The sequence below is a fragment of the Geotrypetes seraphini genome, chromosome 5 (assembly GCF_902459505.1).
Source record: "Geotrypetes seraphini chromosome 5, aGeoSer1.1, whole genome shotgun sequence".
In the NCBI taxonomy this organism is placed as follows: domain Eukaryota; kingdom Metazoa; phylum Chordata; class Amphibia; order Gymnophiona; family Dermophiidae; genus Geotrypetes; species Geotrypetes seraphini.
Window position 1 is genome coordinate 121,169,631 of NC_047088.1, and position 27,721 is coordinate 121,197,351.

Genomic DNA, 27,721 nt, shown 5'->3' on the forward strand with positions numbered 1-27,721 from the left:
TCTCTCTGTCCAGTGGGCTAATATAATCTATTTAATGTACGGAGACTTCATACACATACTATTATGACAATGTGGATAAAGAGAAGAATCTCCTTTCTAGTAGAAAGGCATACAAGTCTTGAACCAGTGGGGTTATTCACCTCTATTTGCTATATAGAAGGACACTGTGGATTCCTTTCAGGTATTCATCACTCTTTAGACCTGTTTGATAGTAGAAGGTAAAGCATCCAGAAAATACTCATACATATCTATGAGACACGAAGCAGGCTAAATCTAAATCTGACAGGGCGAGCCTTCAAGACTCATATGCCTTTCTACTAGAAAAAAAGATTATCGAGGTAAGAACCTAATCTTCCCTTCTAGTGCAAAAGGCATATGGTCTTGAACTAGTGGGACGTACCAAAACAGCCCCCTGATTCTAGGGCAGGGCAAATAAGCCATTAGCACCGAGGACCCAAGTGTCACCATATCCACCCTGTAATATTTTGTGAAACTATGCAGGGTGAACCAAGTAGCCTCACTACAAATCTCCTCGGGAGGAACTGCCCAGTACTCTGCCAAAGAAAAACATAAGAACATAAAAATTGCCATATTGGGACAGACAAGTACTCTAGATATTGCGTTGGCTCCAGGTAGCTTTTCCAAAAATTGATGATCCAACACAGGTGCTGCAGTTGGCCTTGGAAGGTGCTTGGATCAACTAATTGTCCAAGTAAGGATCCACCTGGATCCCTTATATGTGCAAGATCGCTGTTGTAATGACCATCACCTTGATAAAGGTGTGAGGCGCTGTTGCCAGACTAAATGGGCGTGCCAAGAATTGGAAATGTCTCTCTAGCACATGAAATCTCAGGAAATTCCTGTGAGATGGAAATATGAGAAAAAGAGATTAGGTTCTTACCTTGGTAATATCTTTTCCAGTAGAAAGAGATGGTATACTGAACCAAAGGTCTTGCATCCGCTTTCGCGCTGCAGGAAATACTGATTACTATTTTCAGTATCTCCTTCTTTTCCTTGCTGTCCCTAGTCAGGTTCAAAGCCAGCAACAACATTACAAGAGAGAATGGAAGCAGAACGGAGAGATCCTCAAACAAGACTTTGAACTGCACATAAATATAAACATATAGCTCATAAAAACACCATGGAGAGGAAGGGAACAAATAATCATCTTTATTAGCAAAAAGCCATAATAATCTGTGGAACTCTGGGGAAACCTCAAGTACACTCAATATACAATGTCTTCTAATCTACGATAGCTGGCAAAAAGGTCAGAAATGCAGTCCATGTAGGAGGTCCAGGCAGGTGCATTGATAATGATGGGTGGGGGGTTAAGCATGCCATCCCTATCTACTGAAAAAGATATCATGGTAAGAACCTAATTTCTTTTTCCAGTGCAATAGGTATGGTATGCTGAACTAAGGGATGTAACTAAGCAGTCCCAGAAACCCCGGGTGAGAAAGATATGACTGTCCTCAAAACTGAGGTTCCAAAAGAGGAGTCCTCTCGGGCCACTATGTTCACCCTATAAAATTTGGTAAAAGTGTGAAGGAACGATCAAGTCACCACCCAGCAAATCTCATCAGGAGGAATAGTCCAGGCTTCAGCCCAGGAAGAGGCAATCATTCTCGTCGAATGCGCTTGAAGAGCGAAGGGAGGCTGCTTACCGCTAACAATGTAGCAGGACAAAATAGGCGACCTGGAAGTCAGCCTCCCCTTCTTAGCCAGATCTGTCAACACAAAGAGGTGATCCGAGACGCAAAAGTCCTTCATAACCTTTGGGTAGCACAGGATAGCCCACAGGCATTCAGTGCCTTCAAGACTTTGGCCTTCTTAGATCTTGAGGGCTGCAAAGTAAAATAGCCCTCCAGGCATCCAGCACCTTCAAGACTTTGTCCTTCTTAGTTCCTGAGAGCTGCAAAGCTGGAAGTCAAACTTCCTCAATGATATGAAATGCTGAAACTACCTTTGACAAGAAAGATGGATCAGTCTTCAAGGAAACCCCAGCTTCCATGAAACGTAAGTAAGATTCCTGCATGACAAGGTTTGCAGTTCAGAGACATGCCTTGTAGAAGTGATGGCAACCAGAAACACTGTCTTGATAGTCAGGTCCATGAGTGTAGCATCCTGCAAGGGCTCAGAGATAAGAGCTCTTCCAATACAATGGTCAGATTACATTGAACAGGGCTAGCGAAGTGGGGGTCTCAGCCTCAGAGAAACCTTGAAGAAACTGACAAATATCCGGGTGCGAAGATAAGAGAATATCTGCCTGGGCCCTGAAAAGGAAACTCCAGCCACTTGAACTTTCAGTGAGGAAACTGCCAGCCCCATATCCATTCTGGAAGAAAAGACAGAATAGCCAACACAAACTGTGGCAGGGTCCAACTGCTCCTTGCTGCACCAATGATGGAAGGTACATCATGCCTTGGCATAAGTCGCAACAGTGGCAAGCTTCTTGGCTCTCAAGAGTGCACACAACCGAATCTAAGCTTCAAGTTTCAATTTATTAGATAACAAGCAAATACAACCATAGTTAGTCTAAGCGATTTACAATAATATATTAAAAACAAAAAAGATTAAACAGACATAACAAGGAAGGCAATAAACAAAATCAAAAATATTACATTACATTACATTAGTGATTTCTATTCCACCTGTGCCTTGCGGTTCTAAGCGGATTACAAATTAGAAGATATCTGGACATTTCCAGGAGAATTTCAAAACAAAAGTATATTACAGGTTACATTTCCAGGAGAATTATATAACAAAGAAGCAACATACAAACAAAAATGGGTACACGAAGGATAAAGAAAGGGAAGGTTATAATAAAGGGAAGGTTTCAACCTGCCGGATGCGGACTTGAATATTCCGTCTGCGGGATCGGCAGACATAAGGAGCTTATGGATGCCTTTCAAGAAGCTTTGCTCAGGCAAATGGGACAGAACCCACGAGGGAAAAAGCGATATTGGACCTGGTCCTCACAAATGGGGAGAGTATGTAAAAAAATGGGGAGAGTATCGCAAAAGAAATCTACTGTAGGGGTGTTTAATTTTCAAAAGGGCGACTATGATAAAATGAGGAAAATGGTTAAAAAGAAGCTAAAAAGATCAGGTGCAAAGGTTAGGACTGTAAACCAGGTGTGGATGTTATTTAAAAATACCGTCGTGGAAGCCCAGACCAGATGTATTCCACGTATCAGAAAAGGTGGAAAGAAGAGGAAACGAGAGCCAGCATGGTTAAAAGGTGAAGTGAAAGAGGCTATTAGAGCCAAAAAAAACATCCAGTGTTTTCCCCAGGGCCTGCTCCTTCCCGGGCTGACTTGCCGCCGAAAATTTTGTTTGACGCCTGCCTTTTTTTTTTTTTTTTTGCCAGCATGCTTTTACTTGCTTCGGGCCTTCCTCGTTGCTGGGACCTACCTACTTTCTGTTTCCGCGAAGGCAGGACCCGGCAGTGAGGAAGGCCCGAAGCACGTAAAAGCAGCAAGTTTTAAACTTCCCTCCGGGGCTCTATCGTGTGCGTGCCGGCTTCCCTTCTCTTCCTCGCCCCCCCCCCCCCCCGGGACGCTACTTCCGGTTTCGGAGGGAAGAGAAGGGAAGCCAGCATGCACACGATAGAGCCCCGGAGGGAAGCTTACAACTTGCTGCTTTTACTTGCTTCAGGCCTTCTTCGCTGCCGGGTCCTGCCTTCATGGAAACAGAAAGTTAGCAGGATCCGGCAACGAGGAAGGCCCGAAGCAAGTAAAAGCAGCAAGTGTAGTGGTATACCATTTGAGAAAAACAAACGCACGGACATCGGACCCGATTCTGCTTGCTCTTTTAAAGCTCCGATCCAAGCAACCTTGGTGCCTATTGTGGAAGATAAAGTGGTCAGCAAGGAAGAATGAAATCAAAAAAGTTCAAGTTTAGTCAAGCTGTGATTTGAACTTTATAGGCATTTGTTTTTCATCCTTTAACTGGCAGGCAGAAGGATGCTCCATTTATTAATCTTGCAAAGTCTGATACAGGAAAAGCTAGAAGTGTATCAGGATTTAAGGAGTTTGGGGTGTGCAAATCCACTTAATGCAGAAATTACAGTAAAACGAAATCACTTTTCTATTTCACTGCAGCTCTATGAGGTTTCTCGAACTAATGTTCTTTTGCACTTAGCTATAGTCAAATGATGGATAGGAATATGTTTATTTCATTTAAGCTAAGGGAAAACAATATTTTTTCTGAGTATCCTTTAAATAATGGTTCACAAATTAATTCAGCCTGTTTTAAGGCTGGGTTTTGTTTTTCACATTATTGCTTCTGTTTTTATAATCCTTAAAAAATAAGGGGCAATTCTCCAAGTGGGTTCTTCCTCGTAGGCACCCTGAGACTGTACAGGGAATGCCTATTCTATAGCAGTGAATGGGCTCCCAGGTTCCATTACAGAATGGTAGCATATAGCCTTAGATTCAGGCGCCTTACAGTTAAAGCAGCCATAGAGCTGACGTAACTAAGCATGTCCAATTGTGGGAGAAATGATTTTATTTTCAGTTTAGTGATCAAAATGTGTCTGTTTTGAGAATTTATATCTGCTGTCTATATTTGCACTATGGTCCCCTTTTACTAAATCGCAATAGCAGTTTTTAGCACAGGGAGCCTATGAGCATTGAAGAGAGGGGGTATATTTGTCTATTTTTGTATAGTTGTTCCTGAGGTGACATTACATAGAATCATCTGCCTTGACCTCTTTGAAAACCTGCGGAATATAAATGATAATTAACATTTTCTCTGCGTACAGTGTGCTTTGTGGGGTTTTTAAAAAAATTTTTTTTATTGTTGGTAGATCATTTTGACTTGGTCATTTTAAAAGTAGCTCGCAAGCCCAAAAAGTGTGGGCACCCTTGCTGTAGAGCCATTTCTTGTATGACTGGATCAGCTATATTTATCTTTTTTTTTTTAGTTGTTTAAATTCATGCAGAAATAAATGGCTAGATTGAACCTAATGACTTCATTAACACCTTTCCCTTTTTTTAACCTCTATACCATTTGAAAGAGGGCAAATACTTCTTAAATTTAGTAAAAATATTCTGGCACAAGTATCAAACCTTAAAAAAGGAAGTCATATTGAGCATTGGAAAATAATAATAATAATTAACTAATAAAAAGAGTACACATTTAGGGCTCCTTTTACTAAGTTACAATAGTGATTTTAGCGTGCGCTTAGTGCGCAGAGAATTGCCACATGCGCTAGATGCTAACGCCAGCATTGAGCTGGCGTTAGTTTTCCCACATAGCACAGGGGTTTGCGCGCGCTAAAAATGCTAGCGCACCTTAGTAAAAGAGGGGGATAATTTTCCCCACCACCAAATTTCCCCATCCCGCCACACCTGGCTACTTTTTCATGCCACCCGGCTGGAAAAAATTTCTGGGGAGAACACTGACATCCTTTAAAGAATGGAAAAAGTATCCGAACAAAGAAAATAAGAAGAAACAGAAAGCATTGATAAAGACAGCTCAGAAAGAATATGAAGAGAAACTTGCAAAAGATGCAAAAACTCATAGCAATTTTTTTAGGTACATCAGAAGCAGAAAACCTGTGAGGGAATCTGTGGAACCGTTGGATGACCAAGAAGTGAAAGGGGTGCTCAGGGAGGATAAGGCCATAGCGGAAAGACTGAATGAATTCTTTGCTTTGGTCTTTACGGAAGAAGATGTAAGAGATCTACCTGAATCAGAAATGGTTTTCAAGGGTGATGATGCAATGGAACTGAAAGAAATCTCGGTAAATCTGGAAGATGTACTGAGCCAAATCAACAAGTTAAAAAGTGATAAATTGCCAGGACAGAATGGTATATATCCTAGGGTACTAAAAGAACTCAAACATGAAATTGCTGACCTGCTGTTAGTGAAATTGCTGACCTGCTGTTAGTGATCTGTAAACTGTCGCTAAAATCATCTGTAGTACCTGAAGATTGGAGGGTGGCCAATGTTATGCCAATTTTTAAAAAGAGTTCCAGGGGAGATACGGGAAATTACAGACCAGTAAGCCTCACTTCGGTGTTGGGCAAAATAGTAGAAACGATTATAAAACATAAAATTGTGGAACATGTGACTAATAGTGCTGCCCGATTCAGGAAATAAAATTTCAATTCGATTCAGCCTACTAAATCGATTTTTCGATTCGATTTTCCTGCCCAATTAGGTGTTTTTTTCCAAACATCCTGGTGGGTTTATTTTATAGCCTCTTCACTCCCTTTGCCCTCTCCTACCCACACTGGTCCTGTGGTGTAAACAAAATAAACAAACAAAAAATACTTTTCCTCTCTCTGTTAAACCCTAGCTCACATTCACAGTCTAACACCAGCTCTATAAAGATACACATTTCAAATTTGACATATTGTAATCACAAAACAGAAAATAAAATTATTTTTCCTACCTTTTGTTGTGTAGTCATTTTAAAAATCATGTTGGTCATCATGTTGGTCTGGCTGTCTTCTGATCAGGCTCTCCTTCTTTCTTCTTGCTAACCATCCATCTCGGGGAGGGGGGGGGTCATGTGATGCATTCAACCTGAATGAACGTCTCTAGACCTCTCTCCCAACCCTAGCACTGTTTCATCGGCTATATATTGCATATTTTTGGTTCTGCCTGCTTACAAATCACCCTCTTGGCCAGGACTCGCTGCAGGCTGTCCGCTGGCACCACATTTGTTGGGGTTTTGAGTTATGCCGGCAAGAGCCTCGATGGCTACCAAAGCTTTGCACGGCCCTTTCACTCCTGTAAAAATGGCGGCAGCACCTTCATCTGCCCGGGTACAACTTAGCCCGACGATTACACTACAGGCGGATGCGATTGAAGAACTAAAAAAGCACCTTACCGCATTTCTTGATGTCAAGCTTACTCGGCTGCAGACTACTGTGGATGGGATAAAGGATACCGTTGAACAGCAGGCCACCCGCATTCAGCACGTGGAGGAACGGGCATTCAGCACGTGGAGGAACGGGTATCCACCCAGGAGGACTGCACGGTAGCTCTGGAAGCGGGGGGTCCAGTCTCTGGAGGATAAATGCCGCCGCCTGGAGGACCGAGCTGAGGACCTGGAAAACCACAGCCGAAGGAATAATGTTCCGCTTATTGGCATGCCAGTCTCTCACTGCTGCGGATCGCCACGCTTTGATCTCCACGTGGCTGCCCAAGGAGTTGGGCATGGATCCTGGCGGTACTCCTCTATTGGTTGAGAGAGCGCATCGGCTGGGGAACCGCCGAGAGGGTGATCTGAGAGGCACTCTTACCTATGAGGGGCACCGACTCTTGATGTTCCAGGATTACTCCCCGAGAGTGGCGGAGCAGTGGAGAGTGTTGGCTCCTTATTGCACGCAGTTACACCAGCGGCAGATGAGGTTCACACTTCAATATCCAGCCAAGCTGCGTGTATATCACGAGAACTGGGCTTTTTATTTCAACACCCCCGCAGAGATTTGCACCTTCTTGGAGGGTTTGCCCGGCTGACTGTCTTCTTTGACGGGCTCCCTGGACATTTGTGGTGACTTTCACTTTTGCCCCCCATAGGGGAGGGTTGGGGCTTTTACTTTTTCTTCGGGTGTCTGTGTTGTGCCTTGCATAGCAGGATTGCTATCCCCCGGGCTCTTTCTCTTCTGTCTCTTAGCCCTGTCCGCTATGTTTACCTTTCTCGCTATTGCTCCTTCCTCTCCCTGAGGCGTAGGAGTTTTTAGTCAGCCTGCCCGCTGCTTAGGGAGTTGGCCCACGTTCTTCCATGTGTAGGCAGCAGACTTTGTGGCGAGCTCCTCCTCGGGCTTTCTCTCTTTATTTCTTCTTCTCTTTTCCCCACCCTTTCTTTTCTATTCTCTGTATCATTGTTTCTGTGAGTTCGTCGGGTGGATTATAGGGGGGTGGGGGGTTGGAGGGGACACATGCATGGGTTTCTGTCTAGGCCCTTCTTGGGTGTATTGGGGCTTTCATCGGGTATCAGGGCCTGGGTGACTATAGTATTGGTTATGTTTCTTATGTTCAGGTCACTTAATGTTTAGCAGTTTTGTTTTGTCTGCATGGATTCTGACCCATGTCTGTTGTTTTCATTACCCCAATTCTGTGGGGAGAAGGTCTGGGGGCTAGCTCGTTCATCCTCAGGGCTTTTTCTTTCTTTCTTTTTCTTTATCTATTAGGGTGGTTATGCACAGATTACAGAGCTCATTGGAGGGGGGAGGGGGATGGAGCATTTTGTCTGGGGCTAGCTTAGGTTGGGCGGGAGCTCAGATGGGGAGGGAGTCGGGGGCTTTGGCACCTTTCTTTTTCCTTGCTTCTTTGCTATCTTTTCTGATAGGGTTGGGGAGCGGGTATAGTAGGTTGAGTGTATGCAGCTCTTTTGGGAGATAAGGGTTTGGAAGGTTTGGGGACGGCTTTCCGGGAGGGTGGAGAGAGGAGGGGGGGTGGGGGTATGTATGTTGTATGGCTGAGGATGATTGTTGGGTGGCTTGTGTGGGTTCAGGATGGGGGGAGGGGACGAGGTAAGCAGATAGCTGGAGGGACCGTGGGAACGCTCTTATTGCCGGGAGGCAGGCCTAGCTGGGGGGGTCTGGTCTCTCGTCCTTTTTTCTCCATGTAATCTGTGGCTGTACTGGTGGCTTTTTATGCTACACAGCTATGGTTAATTTGACTGTGGTTACTCTTAATGTTGATGGTATCCACTTTCCTATAAAACGTAAAAAAATTCTTACTTGGCTCCGGCAACATCATGCGGATATTGCTTTCCTTCAGGAGCATAAGCTGCTGTGCAGGGAGTGGGTCAGGGATGAGAAGTACTCTGCATATAATGGTAGACAACGGGGGGTGGCTATTCTGGTCCATAAACATCTACCCCTTCACATTCATAAGACCATTCAGGATAAAACTGGTCGTTACGTTTTGGTCCTAGGGAAATTATGGGGCTTCCAGTTTCTCCTCTGTAATTTGTATGCCCCGAATGTTTATGACCATAGTTTTTACTCGGGGTTGTTGGGTATTATAGCTCAATATCCTACCTATCACTTGGTTGTGGGAGGCGACTTTAATTTTACAGCTGACCCGACTATTGATTGCTCTCCTGTCAGGCTGCGACCCAAGAATGCTGCGCATCAGGGTGTGAACTTTCTCTGTGATCAGCTGGCAGTGGTGGATGCCTGGAGAACTCTTCATCCCTTTGATAGAGAGTATACATTTTACTCCCATCCTCATCCCATGTATTCTAGATTGGATTATGTTCTGGTGTCCCATGCTCTATTTCCCCGAGTGGATAAAGTCTCTATTGAAGACAACACGCTCTTGGATCATTCGGCGGTAGTATTGACAGTGGCAGTTACGGAGTGGCAGGGGGATAGTTCCTGGTGGTTTCCGGCCGCTTTATATTATGATAAGAAGTTTCATGAGTATTTGTGCGCCCGGTGGTTGGACTATGACTCATATAATAATACTCCTGACGTCGATCCGGCGGTGTTCTGGGATGCTTCTAAGGCAGTGCTGCGGGGTCATATCATCCAATATGTGGCCACTATTCGAAAACAACAGGGGGAGAAACTTCTTGCCATGTCTGGGCAGTTGGCAGAGTTATGTAAACATCATCGAGTAACCTTAACGGGGACGGACAGTCAGCAAATTCACTCTCTGCGTTCTCAGATTAATGAGATATTGGATCACCGTGCCCGCCAGGATGTCTATTATCAAAAATTTCGTCTTTATCAGTGGGGCGGAAAGGCGGGCAAACTCCTCGCGAATTTGGTCCGTCATAGGAAGAAGCAAATTATTCGGTTGGTGCAAAATTCTCGGGGAGAGAGAGCTTCACTCAGGAATCTCAAATTCGGGAGCAATTCGTGGACTTCTATAGCGTGCTCTACGCGAGGAGGGACTTCACGCAAGGGGAGCAGGATCGTTTTTTTCGGGATATCTGTCTTCCGCGGCTGTCTGAGGTCCAGGCAGAGCAGCTGAATGCTCCTATCTCCTTGGAGAAAATTCGGCTGGGGATCAAAAAACTGAAACTTACTAAATCGCCGGATCCTGATGGGTTTGGCCCAGAGTATTATAAACTATTGCCTGATCTTATTGCACAGCCCTTGGGAAATTATTTAAATTTTCTCTCCACTACCACAGCGGGCCTTACGAGTAACCTAGCTCATATCACATTGCTCCCGAAACCTGGGAAGGATCCCACGCAGGTTGGTTCTTATCAACCGATCTCCTTATTAAACCACAATGTCAAGTTGTTGGCCTCTATCATGGCGGCTCGGCTAAATGTGTTCCTCTCTCAGCTCATTGGGGATGACCAGGTAGGATTTGTTCCCCAGCTATATGCATCCATGAATCTTCTCAAGGCGTTGACTGCGATTCACGAACACAGGGGAGGAGGGGGTACATCCACGATTGTTGGACTCGATATGGAAAAGGCCTTTGACAGTATATCTTAGCAGTACCTTTTTTGGGTGTTACGGGAATATGGCATGGCTGGAACCTTCCTCACCTGGATTCAGGGCCTTTATATGAAGCCGCAAGCACGCCTTAATATTAATGGAGGCTTTTCGCCGCCCTTCCCACTTTGTCGGGGGACACGTCAGGGTTGTCCTCTCTCTCCTCTGCTGTTTGTCTTAGCCATTGAGCAGATAGCTATTAAGATTCGGTCTAGCTCTGCCCTGTGTGGTATCCACATAGGGATGGCGGAGTGTCGTATTAACCTTGTTTGCAGACGATATCCTGCTTTTTCTGGACCAGGCTCTGCTTCACTTACCGGTGGCGCTGCGTCTGGTGTCTGAGTTTGGTATTCTTTCGGGTCTTAAAGTGAACTGTGAGAAATCTGAATTGTTACCCCTGACGGGACTCGGCTGGGAACCTTGGCACGCTGGACTACAGATCTCCCCGGTACGAGCACCGATGCAGTATCTTGGTATCTATCTGGAAACGGAATCCAGGGTTATGTACCAGCGTAATATCTTGGCTGCTATTGATAAAATTCAGGATCTTTGTTCTGCGTGGCGGGATCTCCCGCTGTCCCTATTGGGGAGGGTGGCGTTGATTAAATGATCCTATTGCCCAAATTGTTATATCCTCTACAAACGGTGCCCTTCTGGGTTTTCCATTGGGATATCTGACTGATTCGATCTCTCTTCTCAACGTTTCTCTGGCGCCGCCAGACAGCGCGAATTACTTATGTGAAGCTGATGCTTTTTAAACAGGAGGGGGGCCTGGGCTTCCCTGATATTTGTGCCTATAATGTGGTGGCTCTAATGTGCTTTATTCATGAAGGAGTGTCGGGGGTAGCTAGATTCTCCCCCCTAGATGGATGGCAGGATGGTGTGCCCCATTTACTTTTTTGAATCTTGTGCATGCACCTAGTGGTGTGGGGGGCGAGTTGCTATCCAAATTGAAATTTCTGCATCCTTTTTGACAGGCTTGGCGGTGGTGGCGTCGGGCGCAGATGCAATCTCCATGGGCTTCCCCCTTTATGCAACTTCAGGGCAATCCTGAATTCCCCCCGGATTTAGGCCGCTCCCCATTTGCTGCTTGGGCCTCTAAGGGGGCCTTGACTCTTTCTCATAAGTTGGACAGGGATACGGGTGTATTTGATTCTTTTGCCCAATTTCGGGACAAGTGGGACATTCCCAAAACTCAATTCTTTGCCTATTTACAAGCTTGCCATTACTATCAGAGTCTTTGTTTGCAGCATGGCGAGGAGTGGACTTGTGGACCCCTTGATGTGCACTTACTGAGCATACCGGCTGCCTTGAGCTCTCTTTCGGTTTGATACATGGTGGTTTGATCCTCTGCTTCTCAAGGGCATCTGACTTTGTTATGTGATACATGGAACCGGGATTTGGCTACACAGTACCCTCTTGACTCTTTTTTGGCACTTTTTCAAACCCTGTATGCCTTCGTGAAATCCGCGGCCTGGCAGGAGACCAATTTAAAATCATTCATCGGGCTTGCATCACCACGGAACAGGGTGCATGCATGGGTTTGTGGGAGGAGCTGGTGTGTATCAAGTGCAGAGGGGCTCCTGGGAAGTTCTTACATTCCTTTTAGGAGTGTTCTGAGCTCTCCTTATGGAATTCCTCCTTTGCGCAGCTTCGCTTAGTTCTGCAGCGCACTATAGAGTGGGATTATAAAATGTTGCTTCTTGGCGACCAGACCCTGTTGGAGGAGCAAGGCCTCACTGTTCCTCAGAGGCGATTTATTTATCTGACTTTGTTGACAGTTAAACGTCTGATCTTACAATACTGGATTCAAGCAGGGCCTATCCCTTTGGATTGCTGGATTCATCAGATGATTGAGCTGGCCCGCTTTGAGCTTGGCTATCACAAACGTTCCTCTAACCCAGAGGTGCTGGCATATTTGGCCCTGTGGAGGGTATTCTTACGGTTACCTCTGGTCTCCAGAATTGGGGGTGGGTGGGGGGGAGTGATTGAATGGGGGATGTGCTTGGTGTATGTTAGTGGGTGCAGCTGGTGTGCTTAGTACGGTGTGCGTGCAGTCCTTTGAGCAGGGGACTTCTGGGGTGGGTATGTTGTATTAAAAAAAATTTTTTGAGATGATGCGGAAGATATATTGTTCTTGCTCTTGGATAGCTCTGTGTCTTAATGTAGTGCTCAGTGTTTTTGTTAGTGCACATTGTATTACTCTCGATGGATGCTATTTCATTTTACCCATGTACTTCGCTTGTTTCCCTTGTTGACTCCTTAATAAAAATGTTTTATAAAAAAACCCAAAACCACATCCATCTCTGTCCACCCCTTCTATATCCCTTTCCTCCCCCAGAAGTCTGGCATCTTTCCTTTTGTTCATCTCCATCCCCCCGCAGCTGCAGAAATGGACTCCACCATCCAAAGATCCACCATCTCTCCTTTTCTCAACTATCCTTTCATCCAGCATCTCTCTTCTGTGTCCCTGTCCCTATTCTCCTCTCCAGTACTGGCTCCCTTGTGTCCCCTGTTCCTATGCTCCCTCCATGCCCAGCATCTTATCTCTCCCCATATCTAGTTTCTTCTTTCTCTCTTCCTTATCTCCTGAATCCCCTTCCCCAGGTACAGGCTTTCTCCTACTATCTCTCCTGCCATCCCGCACCCTGCCCACCTACTTTGGAGCAGTATATGTCCCTCTTGTACCCTTCTCCCTCTCTCCATTAGTCCAGCACCTCTCCTCTGCTTTCCATCCCCTCTTTTTGGTTTGGTCTCTCTCTTCCCTTCATTTCACCACAGGTCTGGCATCTCCCCTCCCCTCTCTTACTCCTTCTTCCTCCTCCGTCTGCACAGGCCTGCCTCCCTGCCATGAAGGCCTGCTCCCCCCACAAAGGCCTGCCCCCCGTCGTGAAATAACTCTTCTTCCTCCTCCTCCCCACCGAAGGCCTGCTCCCCCGCTGCATGTTCCCCCAGCTTCCCCGTTCTTACCTTAAGAAGCAAATACAGCAGCCTGTAGGATCGCTGGTGCTATAGCGATCCCTGCAGCTGCCCTTCGTCCTCAGCACACATTCTCTCTGCCACGATCCTGCCCCTGACGTCAGAGCAGGGGCAGGACTGTAGCAGAGAGAACGTGCTGCTGAGGATGACGGGCAGCTGCAGGGATCACTATAGCACCAGCAATCCTGCAGGCTGCTGTATTAGCTGCTTAAGGTAAGAGTGGGGAAACTGGGGGAACATGCAGGCCTTTCTGACTGACCCTCCCCCCTCAAGCAGGAGCGGCAGTGGACGGCCAGCAAGAGTCAGCGCTGCTGCTCCTGCTTTAGGAAGGCACAGAGGAAGGGTTGGTCATCCAATCTGGAGGCTGATTTTTTTTTAATTGAATCGATTCGAATCAGTGAATCGATTCAAATTGTGAATTGAGCAGCACTAGTGAATAGATTCAAATTGTGAATTGAGCAGCACTAGTGAATAAACATGTGGATAAAGGTGAGTTGGTTGATATACTGTATCTCGATTTTCAGAAAGCTTTTGAGGAAGTTCCTCATGAGAGGCTCCTGAGAAAATTAAAGAGTCATAGGATAGGTGGCAAAATTCAGTTGTGCAGTAGGAATTGGTTATCGGCTAGAAAACAGAGAGTAGGGTTAAATGGTCATTTTTCTCAATGGAGGAGAGTAAATAGTGGAGTGCCGCAGGGGTCTGTATTGGGACCAGTGCTATTTAACTTATTTATAAATGATCTGGAAATTGGAACGACGAGTGGAGTGATTAAATTTGCAGATAACACTAAACTGTTCAAAGTTTAGAAGGCATGCAGATTTTGAAAAATTGCAGGCAGACCTTAGGAAATTGGAATACTGGGCGTCAAAATGGCAGATGAAATTTAATGTGGACAAATGCAAAGTGATGCACATTGGGAAGAATAACCTGAATCACAGTTACTGGATGCTAGGGTCCACCTTGGGGATTAGCACCCAAGAAAAGGATCTGGGTATCATTGTGGACAATACGATGAAACCTTCCGACCAATGTGTGGCGGTGGCCAAAAAGCAAACAGGATGCTAGGAATTATTAAAAAAGGGATGCTTAACAAGACTAAGAATGTCATAATGCCCCTGTATCACTCCATGGTGGGACCTTATCTGCAGTATTTCGTTCAATGCTGGTCTCCTTATCTCAAGAAAGATATAGTGGCACTAGAAAAGGTTCAAAGAGCGTCCAAGATAGTAAAGGGGATGAAACTCCTCTCATATGAGGAAAGACTAAAAGGGTTAGGACTCTTCAGCTTGGAAAAGAGACGGCTGAGGGGAGATATGATTGAAGTCTACAAAATATTGAGTGGAGTAGGACGGATACAAGTGGATCGATTTTTCACTCCATCAAAGATTACAAAGACTAGGTAGGGGACACTCGATGAAGTTACAGGGAAATACTTTTAAAACAAATAGGAGGACGGCAACGTTTATTTTGAGATACCCATGCAAATGTGTCATGCACTATCAAGGGAGTAGATATGTATTTTTTTGCAAGTGGGCTTTGTAAAGAGCAGATATATTTTTCGCAATATGCGGCAGATTACAGTGGCCATAGAAGCTGTGGCTCGGGCTCAGAGGTTTTCTCTGGTCGATAGTTTTGACGTGGAGAAAGCCTTCAACCGTGTCCGCTGGAACTTTATGCGGTGCTTCAAGCATATGAATTCCAGGGGGCATTTTTACAGGGCATCCGAACTCTACCATATTCCTCGTGCTCATCTGTGGATAAATGACTGCTTTCCTGATTCGTTCCTTATCTGTTGGGGTACTAGCCAGGGGTGCCCTCTTTCCCCCCTGCTATTTGTCTTGATCCTTGACCTTCTTCTAAGAGATATCATTGGCAATCCGGAGGTTTTGGGGGTTCAGCTGAGGGATCACAAATTTAAAGTGGTTGCTTTTGTAGATGACTTGTTAGTTCAACTATTGGAGCCTAAGACATCTTTGCCAATTCTGCTCGATCTTATCTGGGAATATGGAGATTTCTCAGGCTTTAAATTGAATCTCAACAAATCTGAAGCCATTGCTCCCTTGGCTGAGTTGCGTCATGAGTGAGGCCCGATGTTTCCTCTCAAGTGGGCTTAGGATTCCTTTCGGTATTTGGAGATCATGCTTCCACGTCAGATTGCTGATCTTTATGTTAGTAACATCCCCCGCCTCCTCGATATTAGGTGGCATAGACTGGAGGCATGGACTTCCCTCCCTATTTCCTTGATTGGGTGTATCAACCTCTATAAGATGTCTCTGTTTCATCGATGGCTTTTCTTCTTCAGATGCTTCCCCTGAGAACTAGGGAGAAAGAAATTTGCTTGTTGAATACTTACCTTCTTAGGTTTTATTGGGCAGGGAGAAAGGCTAAGCTGCCTCTTGTCCATTTATTTGGGTCTTGGCAGATAGGGGGCCTTGGCTTACACGATCTTTGGTCCTATAATGATGCTTGTCTTTTGCAACATCTTTGTGATTGGTTACATGCAACACAGGAATATGGCCATATCTGTTATGAGTGGGCATACTTCACGCCTTATCATTTTGTCTCTTTATTACAGGCCCCGCTTCGTCTCCTTCCTGCTCATCTTCGTTCTAGCTGGGTGGTTCGACCTCTGCGAGATGCTTGATGGACAGTGATTTCCCGCCTTGGTGGCAATCCTCGAGTCACTGATCTTTTGCCGATTCATGGGAATGTGGAGTTTCTCCCAGGACTCAGCGGTAGTGTTTTTTCTTCATGGGAGGCCTTGGGGATTATTTTTCTGGAGCACATCGTTCATCTTGGTGGTGCTTTCCCTTCTTATCAAGAGTTTTCCCAGAGAGGGCTGGTGGGATGGGGCATTGCTTTGCTTTCCATCAACGTAAACATTATTTTGGTTCCCTTGTCGCTGATCCAGTGACCTTTTCAGTGGGTTGTACGCTTCAAAAGTTCTTTCATGATGTTGGCCCCGGATCATCCTTCTATTGCTGGGATCCATAGAGCCTTGCTTTCTTTGGGTCTGCCCCTCAATTTTTCATCTTTGCGAGCTACTTGGGAACAGGATCTTGGGCTCTCTCTTCCAGCTTGAGATATTGGGACCAGTTTGCGTGGTATTCCTCGTCTTGTTTACAGCACCTCTCTCCGCGAATGTCGTTACCGCTTCCTTAATCAGGCTTATATCACTCTCACGCAGCTTCATCATATGGGTTTTTTGGCTAGTGATGTTTGTGCTACGTGTTCTTTGGAAAGCGCTAATTTTCTTCATGTTTTTTGGACCTGCCCCATGGAGCATGTTTTTGGAAGAGAGTTCGTACATATATGTGTCGTATGTTGGGGCGGGTGATACCTTGCGATCCCATTCTTTTTTTATTGGGCTTTTCTGAGACCTTTACTCTCACAGGGTGGGGAACCTTCGCTTGGATTCAAAAAGTGTCTCTCTTAGGCTGCAAAGTGATTCTGTAGGTTTGGACCACTTCCTCTGCTCCTTATTGGACTTGGCAAGCTCATATTACTAGACTGATTGCTTGGGAAGTGCAAGATACGCGCCATACCTTTAAACGGCGCAAGCTTTTTGTACTTATGTGGAATCCATATTTGCAATCCCTGCCCCAGAGAGCTCGTAGTCATCTTTTGAACATGTTAGGGGACGCGTCCCTTTAGAGCTGCCCAGGTCCTCTTTCTGTCTCTCTTTCTATCTGGATCTCTTGATTTTGGTGACACTTTTGCTTTTGGCATCCCTGCACTAAAGTTTTTGGATTGGGGGGAGACCCCCGCCAGGCTTTTCAGTTATTGCTGGTCCTGTGTTCCCGGACTTGTGATTGGCTGCAAAATCATTCAGTAGCATGTGGAAGAGAGACATAGAAAGGAAATGATTTAAAGCTGTGTGTATGGATAATTTTTCCTTTGTAAGTATATTATAATATTGGTTTCTTCTGTATTTTTGTTTATTATATAAGATAGTATTAGAATGTAACTTTTAGAAATCCTTGTGTGAGGGGGAAGACACTCCCACAATATGTATAAAAAGCGCCTTATATATGGTATGCAGTATTCTTGACTAATGAAATGAAGGTAGAGGAATGTCGTCATATATTAGGTATATAAGTAAACGCAGCAGAATAATTTTTTGAGGCCGTTAGTCAGAGAAGCTGCATTTATACTATCTGACTGTAATGTGCCTCCATTGTACAAATGCCTTTTGAAACAAGATTATTCTGTTAACTAGTGTTTAAGCCCATTACATTAACGGGTGCTAGAGTAGATGTCTATCTTTTTTTTCTCTCTCTCCGTGTACGCTGTCTGTCATTCTTTCTGTCTGTGTCTCTCCCTGGCCCCATGTCTGTCTTTCTTTCTGTCTCTGTCTGCCTGTATTTCTTTCTGTCTGTGTCTCTCCCTGGCCCCATGTCTGTCTTTCTTTCTGTCTCTGTCTGCCTGTATTTCTCTATTGTGCCATGCCTGCCTGACTCTCTGTGACCACTTTCCTATGTCCTTAGTGTCCCATCTTGTCTTTAGTGCTCTCAGTGCCTCTTTCCTATGTCCTTAATGCCCCCAGTGCCACCTTCCTATGTCCTTAGTGTCCCATCCTATGTCCTTAGTGACCTCAGTGCCTCCTTCCTATGTCCTTAGTGCCCCCAGTGCCACCTTCCTATGTCCTTAGTGCCCCCAGTGCCTCCTTCCTGTCTTTAGTGCCCCATCCTATGTCCTCAGTGCCTCCTTCCTATGTCCTTAGTGCCCCTTCCTATGTCCTTAGTGCCCTCAGTGCCTCCTATGTCCTCAGTGCCCCCAGTGCCACCTTCCTATGTCCTAATATCTCATTCTCCACCTTTCTCCTTACAAACTCTCATTCTCCACCTTTCTCCTTCCAAACTCTCTAATACACCTTTCTCCTTACAAACTCTCTAATATCTCAATCTTTCTCTTTTACAGTAATAAAGCTGTCAGAAATGGCAGGGAGGACACGGAGCACCAAGGCTACTATCAAGATCGACACCCCAGCGCCCGGAGGGATCCAGGGGATGGCCAAGGTCTGTACTCAGAAGGGAGACGGTGACACGGATCAGAGGGCAGAGGTCTCTATGCAGACCGAGACCATTCCCCTCCCAATGTTCACTACAGTCTCTACGCAGACAGAGGATCTGGGACAGAGAAACATAGACGCAGACATCTTGGAGGATCTGCTGAACCTCAGGGAGGAGGTAAAGCGACTGAGGAGTATCAGGGATGACGAGGCCTTCATTGACGATGCCATCCTGGAACTGTCCCACATCACAGAGCGAACCCACGACAGGTCCATCCTTGACTCACCCAAACCTACAGCCCTAAAATCAATGATTGGAGTACAGGAGACGATTAGAGATGCCGGCCCCTGGCAACTGGTAACCTCCTCTACGGGCAAGCAAAGAAAATCCACCCCATTCTCACTCTCTTCTTCTTCTTTTTCTCTCCAACAGGACAACTCTACAACAACCCCACAACTCACTCTCAGAAATAGATTTCAGATTTTACAAGAAGGAAACACCGAGGAAATAACAGGAGGGGCTCAGGAGAATACTCAGCACACTACCTCGAATCCAGGGCTCACGGAACGGCCCCCCCCCCCCGGAGGGAACGTAGAGTAGTGGTCATTGGGGACTCCATGCTAAGGGGCACCGAGGGACCAATTTGCAGGCCCAATCTGCAGTCAAGAGAGGTCTGCTGTCTTCCCAGAGCCAGGATCCGGGATGTGACCACTAGCCTAGACAAACTTATAAAGCCCAATGATCATTTTCCCATGTTTCTCATCCATATAGGCACAAACGACACAGCCAGGAGTACCACGGAGAACATTCCCAACGACTTTGGAAGCCCTGGGAAAGAAGCTGAAGCAGATAGGAGCACAGGTGGTTTTCTCATCGATCCTCCCAGTAAGAAACAAAGGCAGAACTAGAGAAGAGCGTATCCAACAGACTAACGAATGGCTCCGCGAATGGTGTATAGAAATGAACTTTGGATTCCTAGATCACGGTGACACTCCAGGGACTACAGGGACCTGATGGACTCCACCTAACCAGGAGAGGTAAGAGCTTATTCGGACATCGCCTGGCCCGCCTACTCCGCAGGGCTTTAAACTAGGTAAGTTGGGGGAGGGCACATACTTATATCCCAGAGCAGTAAGAAACCACCCTGAGGAGGCGAGTCACACACACACTTCTGAGTCTAAGGTTAGTACCCATGCTACCCACGATAATTTAAAGGGAATTATCAATGATAATTTAGGAGTCACTCTAACCCAAAAGGGAATCTCTTCACAGATATGGAAAGCTATGTATGTTAATGCACACAGCCTGGGCAATAAAATTCTAGAATTAGAGACTGAAATAATAAACGCCGACCTAGATGTGGTAGCGATATCCGAAACCTGGTTCACGGACTCGCACGGGTGGGATATGGTTATATCAGGCTACAACCTACTTCGTTGTGACAGAGAAGGTAAGTTAGGAGGAGGTGTAGCACTGTACACTAAGTGCCGTCAGTGCCTCCTTCCTATGTCCTTAGTGCTCTCAGTGCCTCCTATGTCCTTAGTGCCCTTAGTGCCTCCTATGTCCTTAGTGCCCTCAGTGCCTCCTTCCTATACCCTTAGTGCCCTCAGTGCCTCCTATGTCCTTAGTGCCCCCAGTGCCACCTTCCTATGTCCTTAGTGCCCCCCCCACCCCAAAGCCAGCCAGCCAGCCTGCCTCCCTCCCAACCCCTCTATACAGTAGAACCTATCATTTTTCTAACCCTCCCTCCCATTCCCCTGTGCAGTAGAACCCTTGAAAGCAGCATGTTTCCATCTCCCCCCGCAACTACCGCCGAAGTGCAGCCGACCTCACTTACCCTCCCATCCGACCCTCCCACCGCGAGGCGAACAGAAACCTCCCGGCTCGAGCAGCGGCCGCAGCACTCTAAACAGGCTGCTTCGCGGCCTTCTACTGCCCGCGATTCCCTCTGCTGCGTCACCGGCAGAGCAAATCAGGGCAGTAGAAGGCCCCGAAGCAGCCTGTTTAGAGTGCTGCGGCCGCAGCTAGTCAAGAGGTTTGTCGGGACCTTGAGAAGGGAAGGGGGGCGGCCAGACCGCGTTTGGAGGATCAAATGGGAGGCTCAACGGGGGATCGGATGCGCCGGGGAGGGGGGGCGAAGACGACGACACTGGAAAGGCTCTGGACCCGAGCTGGGAGGAAGACTGGCGTTTGCTGAGGCTGCGGCTGCCTGGAGACTGCGTTCAGCTGCCCAGGAACCCCGTTGGCCTGCACTGGACACTCCAAAGAGGGGAGCAGAAGGAACGGCGGTGGCGACAGCGGTTTCTTTCACAGTGAGCGAGGGGGGGAAGCTCCAGAGTGTTCCCTGCTGCTGCGTTCTAAAATAGAATCCGGACACGGATCACACACCACAGCGGCAGGGAACACAAAACTCTAAGTGCGCATGTGACGTTTAGAGTTTTATTATATAGGATTTTTAATAAACAATATTTGATTGGAAATATTTGTACAATTATCATTATTTCAGTGCATCTAAGGGCAGGGTTAGAAACAACTCTGTTCAATGTGATGGCTTACAACGCCCTCTCAATAACCAAATTTTGACACCAAGAGATTTATTAGAATTCTGCGATAAATCTGTCTCGGGAATCAAATTTTTCTTCATTGCTAAGGAAGATATTGAAGCAATAAAACCTGCTCAGGAGTAAAAGTTTAATATGGGCCAAACAGTAGCTGGAACAAGAGAAAATCACTAATTTAAGCCCATAGACACTGTTAGATTCTGCATTAGCAAAATTTCAAGTGATACCAGCTCATTCATTGCAAATGTCTTAGAGTCTGATACTGAACCTGAACATGCCCTTCCTTTCAAACATCCAGCTTTCAACCTGGACAATACTTAGCTTGGATATATGACAATTCTTGGTGGATTGGTCATGTATGTGAAATTTCAATGGAATAATCTGACATCCTGGTTAATTTTTTGCATCCACAAGGTCCTGCACGGTCATTTCACTGGCCTTCTTGTAGAGATATATACTGGATCCCTGAACAGCATATTATTGCAGGCCTTAATGCACCTATGACCACTTCATCAGGCAGACAGTACACTTATCCACAAGCTATTTTGGCAAACATTGACCAGACTTTCAAAACCATGTGCAAGAAACTGAATTAAAAGTTGAATTTATGCGATTTCCTGATCTTTGTCAGTATTTATGCGCACTTTAAATAAGTGTGGTTTTTGCACTTTTCTTTTTTGTCTTTAATAAAGCTTAGAAATTTATATGGTATTATCTGACTATTGGGAATGTCTTTCAGACAATGAATCAATAACTGATAAATATGTGGTCTCAGTGTATAATACACTTGTCATGATCTTCACGACCAGTGGCAGTGGGTATATGAAAATGCATGGATACAGGGAAAAGGATCATAAAAAAGTAACAATCTGAACTTAACTGTGAAACTTCGTGTACCTTGTTCATTTGCATACAACATGGCTTGTGTTAAATATGCCTCTTTTTAATATTAAACATTCGTGCACATATACAACTAATGCTTATTTTTGAAGCTTTAATTCTCAAAGAAAGGTCGGGTCCAAGATGAAACAGGATAGCTTCTGTAGCAAAAAACATGCACTTTCAAATTATATAACACCCCCCCAAAAAACAAAACACACTACACATTAGAGATATTTGAATCTGAAAACAGTGAAAATTTGCATAAATTCATAAAAACAGGGAAAACAAAACCACAAACTCAAAAGCACAGAAACAGGGTGAAATTGCCAAATCAGAATGGTGCGCACAAAAAAGTGTCCTTCAACTCATTTGATAAATTCAAATGCCTTTATTCATCCAAAGTCTCATAAATTTATCCAATGACTCAATGATCCGACATGCACATGTTTCGGCCTACCCAGCCTGCCTCAGGAGTCTACAAGTACATACATAGATATATATGTTAAAAACATACAAAATACATCAAATCCCAAAATGCAAAATATTCATATAAAAAATATTGTAAAAAATTATATGTAATGACAATTAATATACAATAACAGCAAAGAAAAATCGTAAGTATATAAAAATACAGCTAGAATGTAAACATTCATCATAAATACAGATGAACTAACACTTGAAATTACCACATATGAAAAAATAAAATTAAAAACCAAGAATCACATACTCATTTATACTTTATATATCATTCACTCATTAAATATGTAAGGATAAAGTAAATATTTTGTATGTTTTTAACTTATATATATCCATGTATGTACTTGTAGACTCCTGAGGCAGGCCGGGTAGGCTGAAACATGTGCGTGTCGGGTCATTGAGTCATTGGATGAATTTGAGACTTTGGATGAATTTATCAGATGAATTGAAGGACACTTTTGGTGTGCACCATTTTGACTGGGACAATTCCACTATGTTTCTATGCATAAATTCATAAAGCCATATTTTTTGAATGGTCATATCTTCAGCTTCACTTCACTGTAAAGGCTCGTATTGCAAATCTTGGAAGTACCTCATGGTATATGTCTACTGGTAAAGTTGTACTCTCAGCTGACTTACCTACCAGCAGCAGTAAGGAGCCAAACTTTGCCAAAAATTCTCATTTGTGAAATATTTTGCCTACTTTATAGACCTGTAGAAATGGAAGCACGTTCGCAAAAGATTTCAAACTTGGCACAGAAACATGCCCCAAGGTGTTGTACCAAACTGCAAAATTTCAGACTCCTAGGTAGTTTCCTTCTGCCGCAGTGCTTAAGCAAAGTTGGCGTTTTAGGTCACACGAGGCATGGGAGTAGATCAATTGCTTTTATTCAACCACCCCTAGCTCATTTGAGACCCTAGACAACACCCCAGTAAAATTTGGTTGGATTTCAAGGGGGGGGGGGGTCAAGCGTGAGCTCCTAGGCCACTTGACATGGAATGACCCACCTTCAACTCACGTGTAGAAGGTGAAACTGGGGAACAGAACACAGTGCAGTAATAGGGGAGGAAGAGTTGAAAAATGTAGATGATCCCTTCTACACAAACTCGCGAGTAGAGGTGAATTACCCCACTGGTTCAAGATTTATTTATTCATTCAATTTTCTATACTGTTCTCCCAGGGAAGCTCAGAATGATTTACAAAAATTTATTCAGGTAGTCAAGCATTTCTCCTGTCTATCCTGGTGGGCTCACAATCTATCTAATGTACCTGGGGCAGTGGGGGAATAAGTGACTTGCCCAGGGTCACAAGGAGCAGCATGGGTTTGAAACCCACATCAGGATGCTAAGGCTGTAGCTTTAACCACTGTGCCACATATGCCTTCTCTACTAGAAGTCTACATTGACATTGCCTAAACCTATATGCATGCAGCACTGTACAAAGAGTTCCTGCTCTGTGGAACATAAATCTACATGATAGATAGACAGTGACAGATACTGAAATTATACTTTGAGTAATTTTACTTTAAGGCCTGAAATGAAATGTAACAAAAAAAATCTACCCAATCAAGTCCATGCACAGCAGATTATCCTCTATCACAGGCATGTCCAACTTCGAACAGGTCGTGATCTACTTTTTCCGGACAAAAGTGCTGGAGATCTACCACTATGAAAATTAAGTTTCAAATTAAATTTTAACCTTATAAAGTTGGAGGATCCCCCCCCCCCTTTTCAATGAACCTGCTGCCATTTACTTGGATGTGATCAGCTGTTAAGCAAATTAAGCAAAAACAAAACAGAAAGACAAAGATCCAGTAAGAACTGCGGAGGGGAAATGGAAAGTACATTTTTTCTTCAAGTTTTATTGAGTAAAAACTGTCTTAATAACTTTCTTTAACTTTTATTGAGTAATTTGTGTTAAATTTAGGTCAGGTATTGATCCAGGCTGATCTTGCACAATCTTTAATATTTTGCTCTTGCTCATTAGTGAGACATCTGAGCCTGCATTTCATCCACCAGCTTTTTGAAGTTGGGTGAATACTGAGTGAGGGCCAGTCTCAGGGAATCCTGCAGATGTTATGTCATGTTGGAACTTTGTATACTCTGTCATTTTCAGATGGGAAACGCAGACTCACACAAAAGTTGAACCAAAACAGGAGTGTACAGCTTCACTGCATCTTCTCAAGTTGGGAACTTTGTCTCTAGGCACTAACTTCCAAAACGATTCTTGCTCAGCATGGGTCTTGAGAAAAATGTAATTTTTAAGGGTTAATATTTCATTTTCAAGAGATGGCTTGTTCAATGAGTAATTTTTACTGATAGCAGCTGCAGTTTCTTTAATATTCACATCTACTTTGAATGGGTATGACAAGTACTCCACAACTGTTCCAATTTTTGGAAGTCACAGAATCTATTTTCGAATTCTTGGATAACAGAACAGATTTCTATCACATACTTCTCGCTCTGGAAAACAAAATTTTGGATATTGTCTCAGATGGTCTTGTGTATTAGGAAAATGATGAAAAGTGTTGTTTGCAAGGCCTATTCTCCCTTGAACAGAGGAGATTGAGAGGGGACATGATCAAAAAACATTCAAGGTACTGAAGGGGATAGATTTAGTAGATAGGGACAGGTTGTTCACCCTCTCCATGGTAGGGAAAACGAGAGGGCACTCTCTAAAGTTGAAAGTAGATAGATTCCGTACAAACATAAGGAAGTTCTTCTTCACCCAGAGAGTGGTAGAAAACTGGAATGCTCTTCCGGAGTCTGTCATAGGGGAAAACACCCTCCAGGGATTCAAGACAAAGTTAGACAAGTTTCTGCTGAACTAGGACAGATCCATGGTGAGACCTCATCTCGAATATTGTGTTCAATTCTGGAGACCACACTACCGAAAAGATGTGTTGAGAATTGAGTCGGTTCAGCGAATGGCTACCAAGATGGTCTTGGGGCTCAAGGATCTCACGTATGAAGAAAGGTTAAAAAAACTGCGGATGTACTCACTGGAGGAGTGAAGAGAGAGAGGGGACATGATTGAGACTTTTAAGTATATTACTGGGCGTATAGAGGTGAAAGATGATATCTTCAGTCTTACAGGGCCCTCGGTAACCAGAGGACACTGGCTGAAAATCAGGGGAGGGAAATTTCGGGGTGATGCTAGGAAGTACTTCTTCACCGAAAGGGTGGTCGATCATTGGAACGAGCTGCCTCAGCGGGTGATTGAGGCCAGCAGCATGTTAGATTTCAAGAGAAAATGGGATATTCATGTGGGATCTCTAGGAGAGTAAGAATCAGGGAGTGAATCATTGGTATGGGCAGACTCGATGGGCTATGGCCCTTTTCTGCCGTCAATTTCTATGTTTCTATGTATGCTGGTAGGGCTAGTCTCAGTTAGGGCGCTGGTCTTTGACCAAAGGGCCGCCGTTTGAGCAGACTGCTGGGCATGATTGACCACTGGTCTGACCCAGCAGCGGCAATTCTTATGTCAGTCATCATTAGCTCAAATTTGCTCTTGTACGATGAAACTGTACTCATCATCCCACCAATGCATTTGTTTTTACCTTAAAGTTGAAGGTTTATATCACTTAGTTCACCTGTAAAGTCAGCGAGAAATACCAGGTCACATAACCACTCTTTATCTTCCAAGTCTGCTAGGTCATCTCCCCTCCTTCAAAAAATATATCTTATTTCATTCAGCAAAATCACAAAATCTTTGCAGAAATTTGTGCCTACTTAGTCACCTTACATCTGTGTGCAAAATGATTTCCGCTGCCCCTTCATCAAGAGTAAGATTGAAAAGCAGTCTTTGAAGTGATCTTCTACGAACTGAATTTACAATTTTGAAAGTGATATCCTTGACAGTTTTTGTATTGAGTCTCTTGCTTGCCAAAACTTGCTGGTGAATGATGAAGTGGTAAGAAAGGAAATCTGGGAAGTTATCATGCTGTCTACAGAGGGCTATGAAACCCTAAACCTCACCTGTCATTGCTCTTGCTCCATCAATAGTGATGGAAACAAGTCTATGCAATGGAAGATTACACTTTGTCACAAAAGAATGGAAAGAACTGAATATTTCCTGACCGGTAATTCTCCCTTTTAAAGAAATCATTTCAAGTAGTTCTTTAACACTGCAGTCTTCAAACCATCTGGATAAAGATCAATAATTGGTCTATGTCTCTCATGTCTATAGATTCATTCAGTTGGAGTGAGAAAGCAAGACAATTTGAAACATCCTCCAATTGTTCAGATGCGTCTCCACACATCTTTTCTATTCGCCGCACGACGGTGTTTCTTGACAATTGTACATCTTGAATAGCTATGATCTCTCTTATTTTTAAATCCTTCAAAAAAATTGTCAGCTGCTTCAAAAAAAACCAATATTTCACAAATTCCCCTTCAGTGAAAGGTATGCATTTCTTTGCGATCAGGTTGCTGACCTTGAAGGATGCTATGGTTGCATTCACCGAATGTGACCTTGGCTTCACCATCAACTGTTGCTGAGCTTCAGTTTACAAATTTCACTTTTGGGTGGAAAATCAGCATCAAACATATTGCTATGCAGAGCCTTCCAATGACTTTCCAGATTACCCTTTTTGGGCAAGGATACTAGGCATTACAAATTAGACAACAACAAATGTCTTTTACCATGATGAAGAAGTAGTCCATTTCCCATTCATCATGAAAGTGGTAGATTTTGCTCTTCTTTGAAACACTCATCTTTATTATACTGGGGTGGCTGGATGTAAGAAGGCCAAATCTACTAAATTAGTACAAACACTGGCTGAATCTGGTCCAAAACTGTCACTGTCTCAAAATATTAAAGATCAATAGGAACTGAAGATGATGTGCAATACAAGGATTGGAGTTGCCAAAACCACACATGCAGTTCTAAAAGTAAAAATAAGAATTCATCATGCTGGCATCAATAATCAAATACCACCAAACAATCATCAAAAAAACTCAAACACCTGTCCAGCAAACCAGATAAAATCAAATACTGCTAAACAAATTCAAATACCACCACACATGATTTAATAAATTCTGCACACAGTGTAGAATCAATGCAAAGACAAGGCTAAATAAAATTGCAGTGTAGAATCAACGCAAAGGCTAGGCTAAATAAAATTGCAGTGTAGAATCAACGCAAAGGCTAGGCAAAATAAAATTGCAGAGTCATGCAAAAGTCACAGTGGTTTGAACCAATTTGAAGGGAAGGCATAGGCAAGTTAGAACAAAATTGGAAAAGCTCGCCAAAATCACCAAATTCTTGACACTTTGTTGTGTCTGCCCGAAAACGTTTAATGAAAGTGAACTATAAAGCGATCAACAACCAGCACATGACACAACAAATATGATAAGTGAATTCAGGAAAAGCCCGGGCAAATGGATAT

At 44.3% G+C, this 27,721-nt stretch overlaps 1 protein-coding gene across 1 annotated transcript in view; it reads right to left on the minus strand.

Annotated features, from left to right (window-relative positions):
• Positions 1-27,721, minus strand: part of DNAJB11 (DnaJ heat shock protein family (Hsp40) member B11) — a 593,123-nt gene that overhangs the window by 584 nt on the left and 564,818 nt on the right. The window lies entirely within an intron of this gene.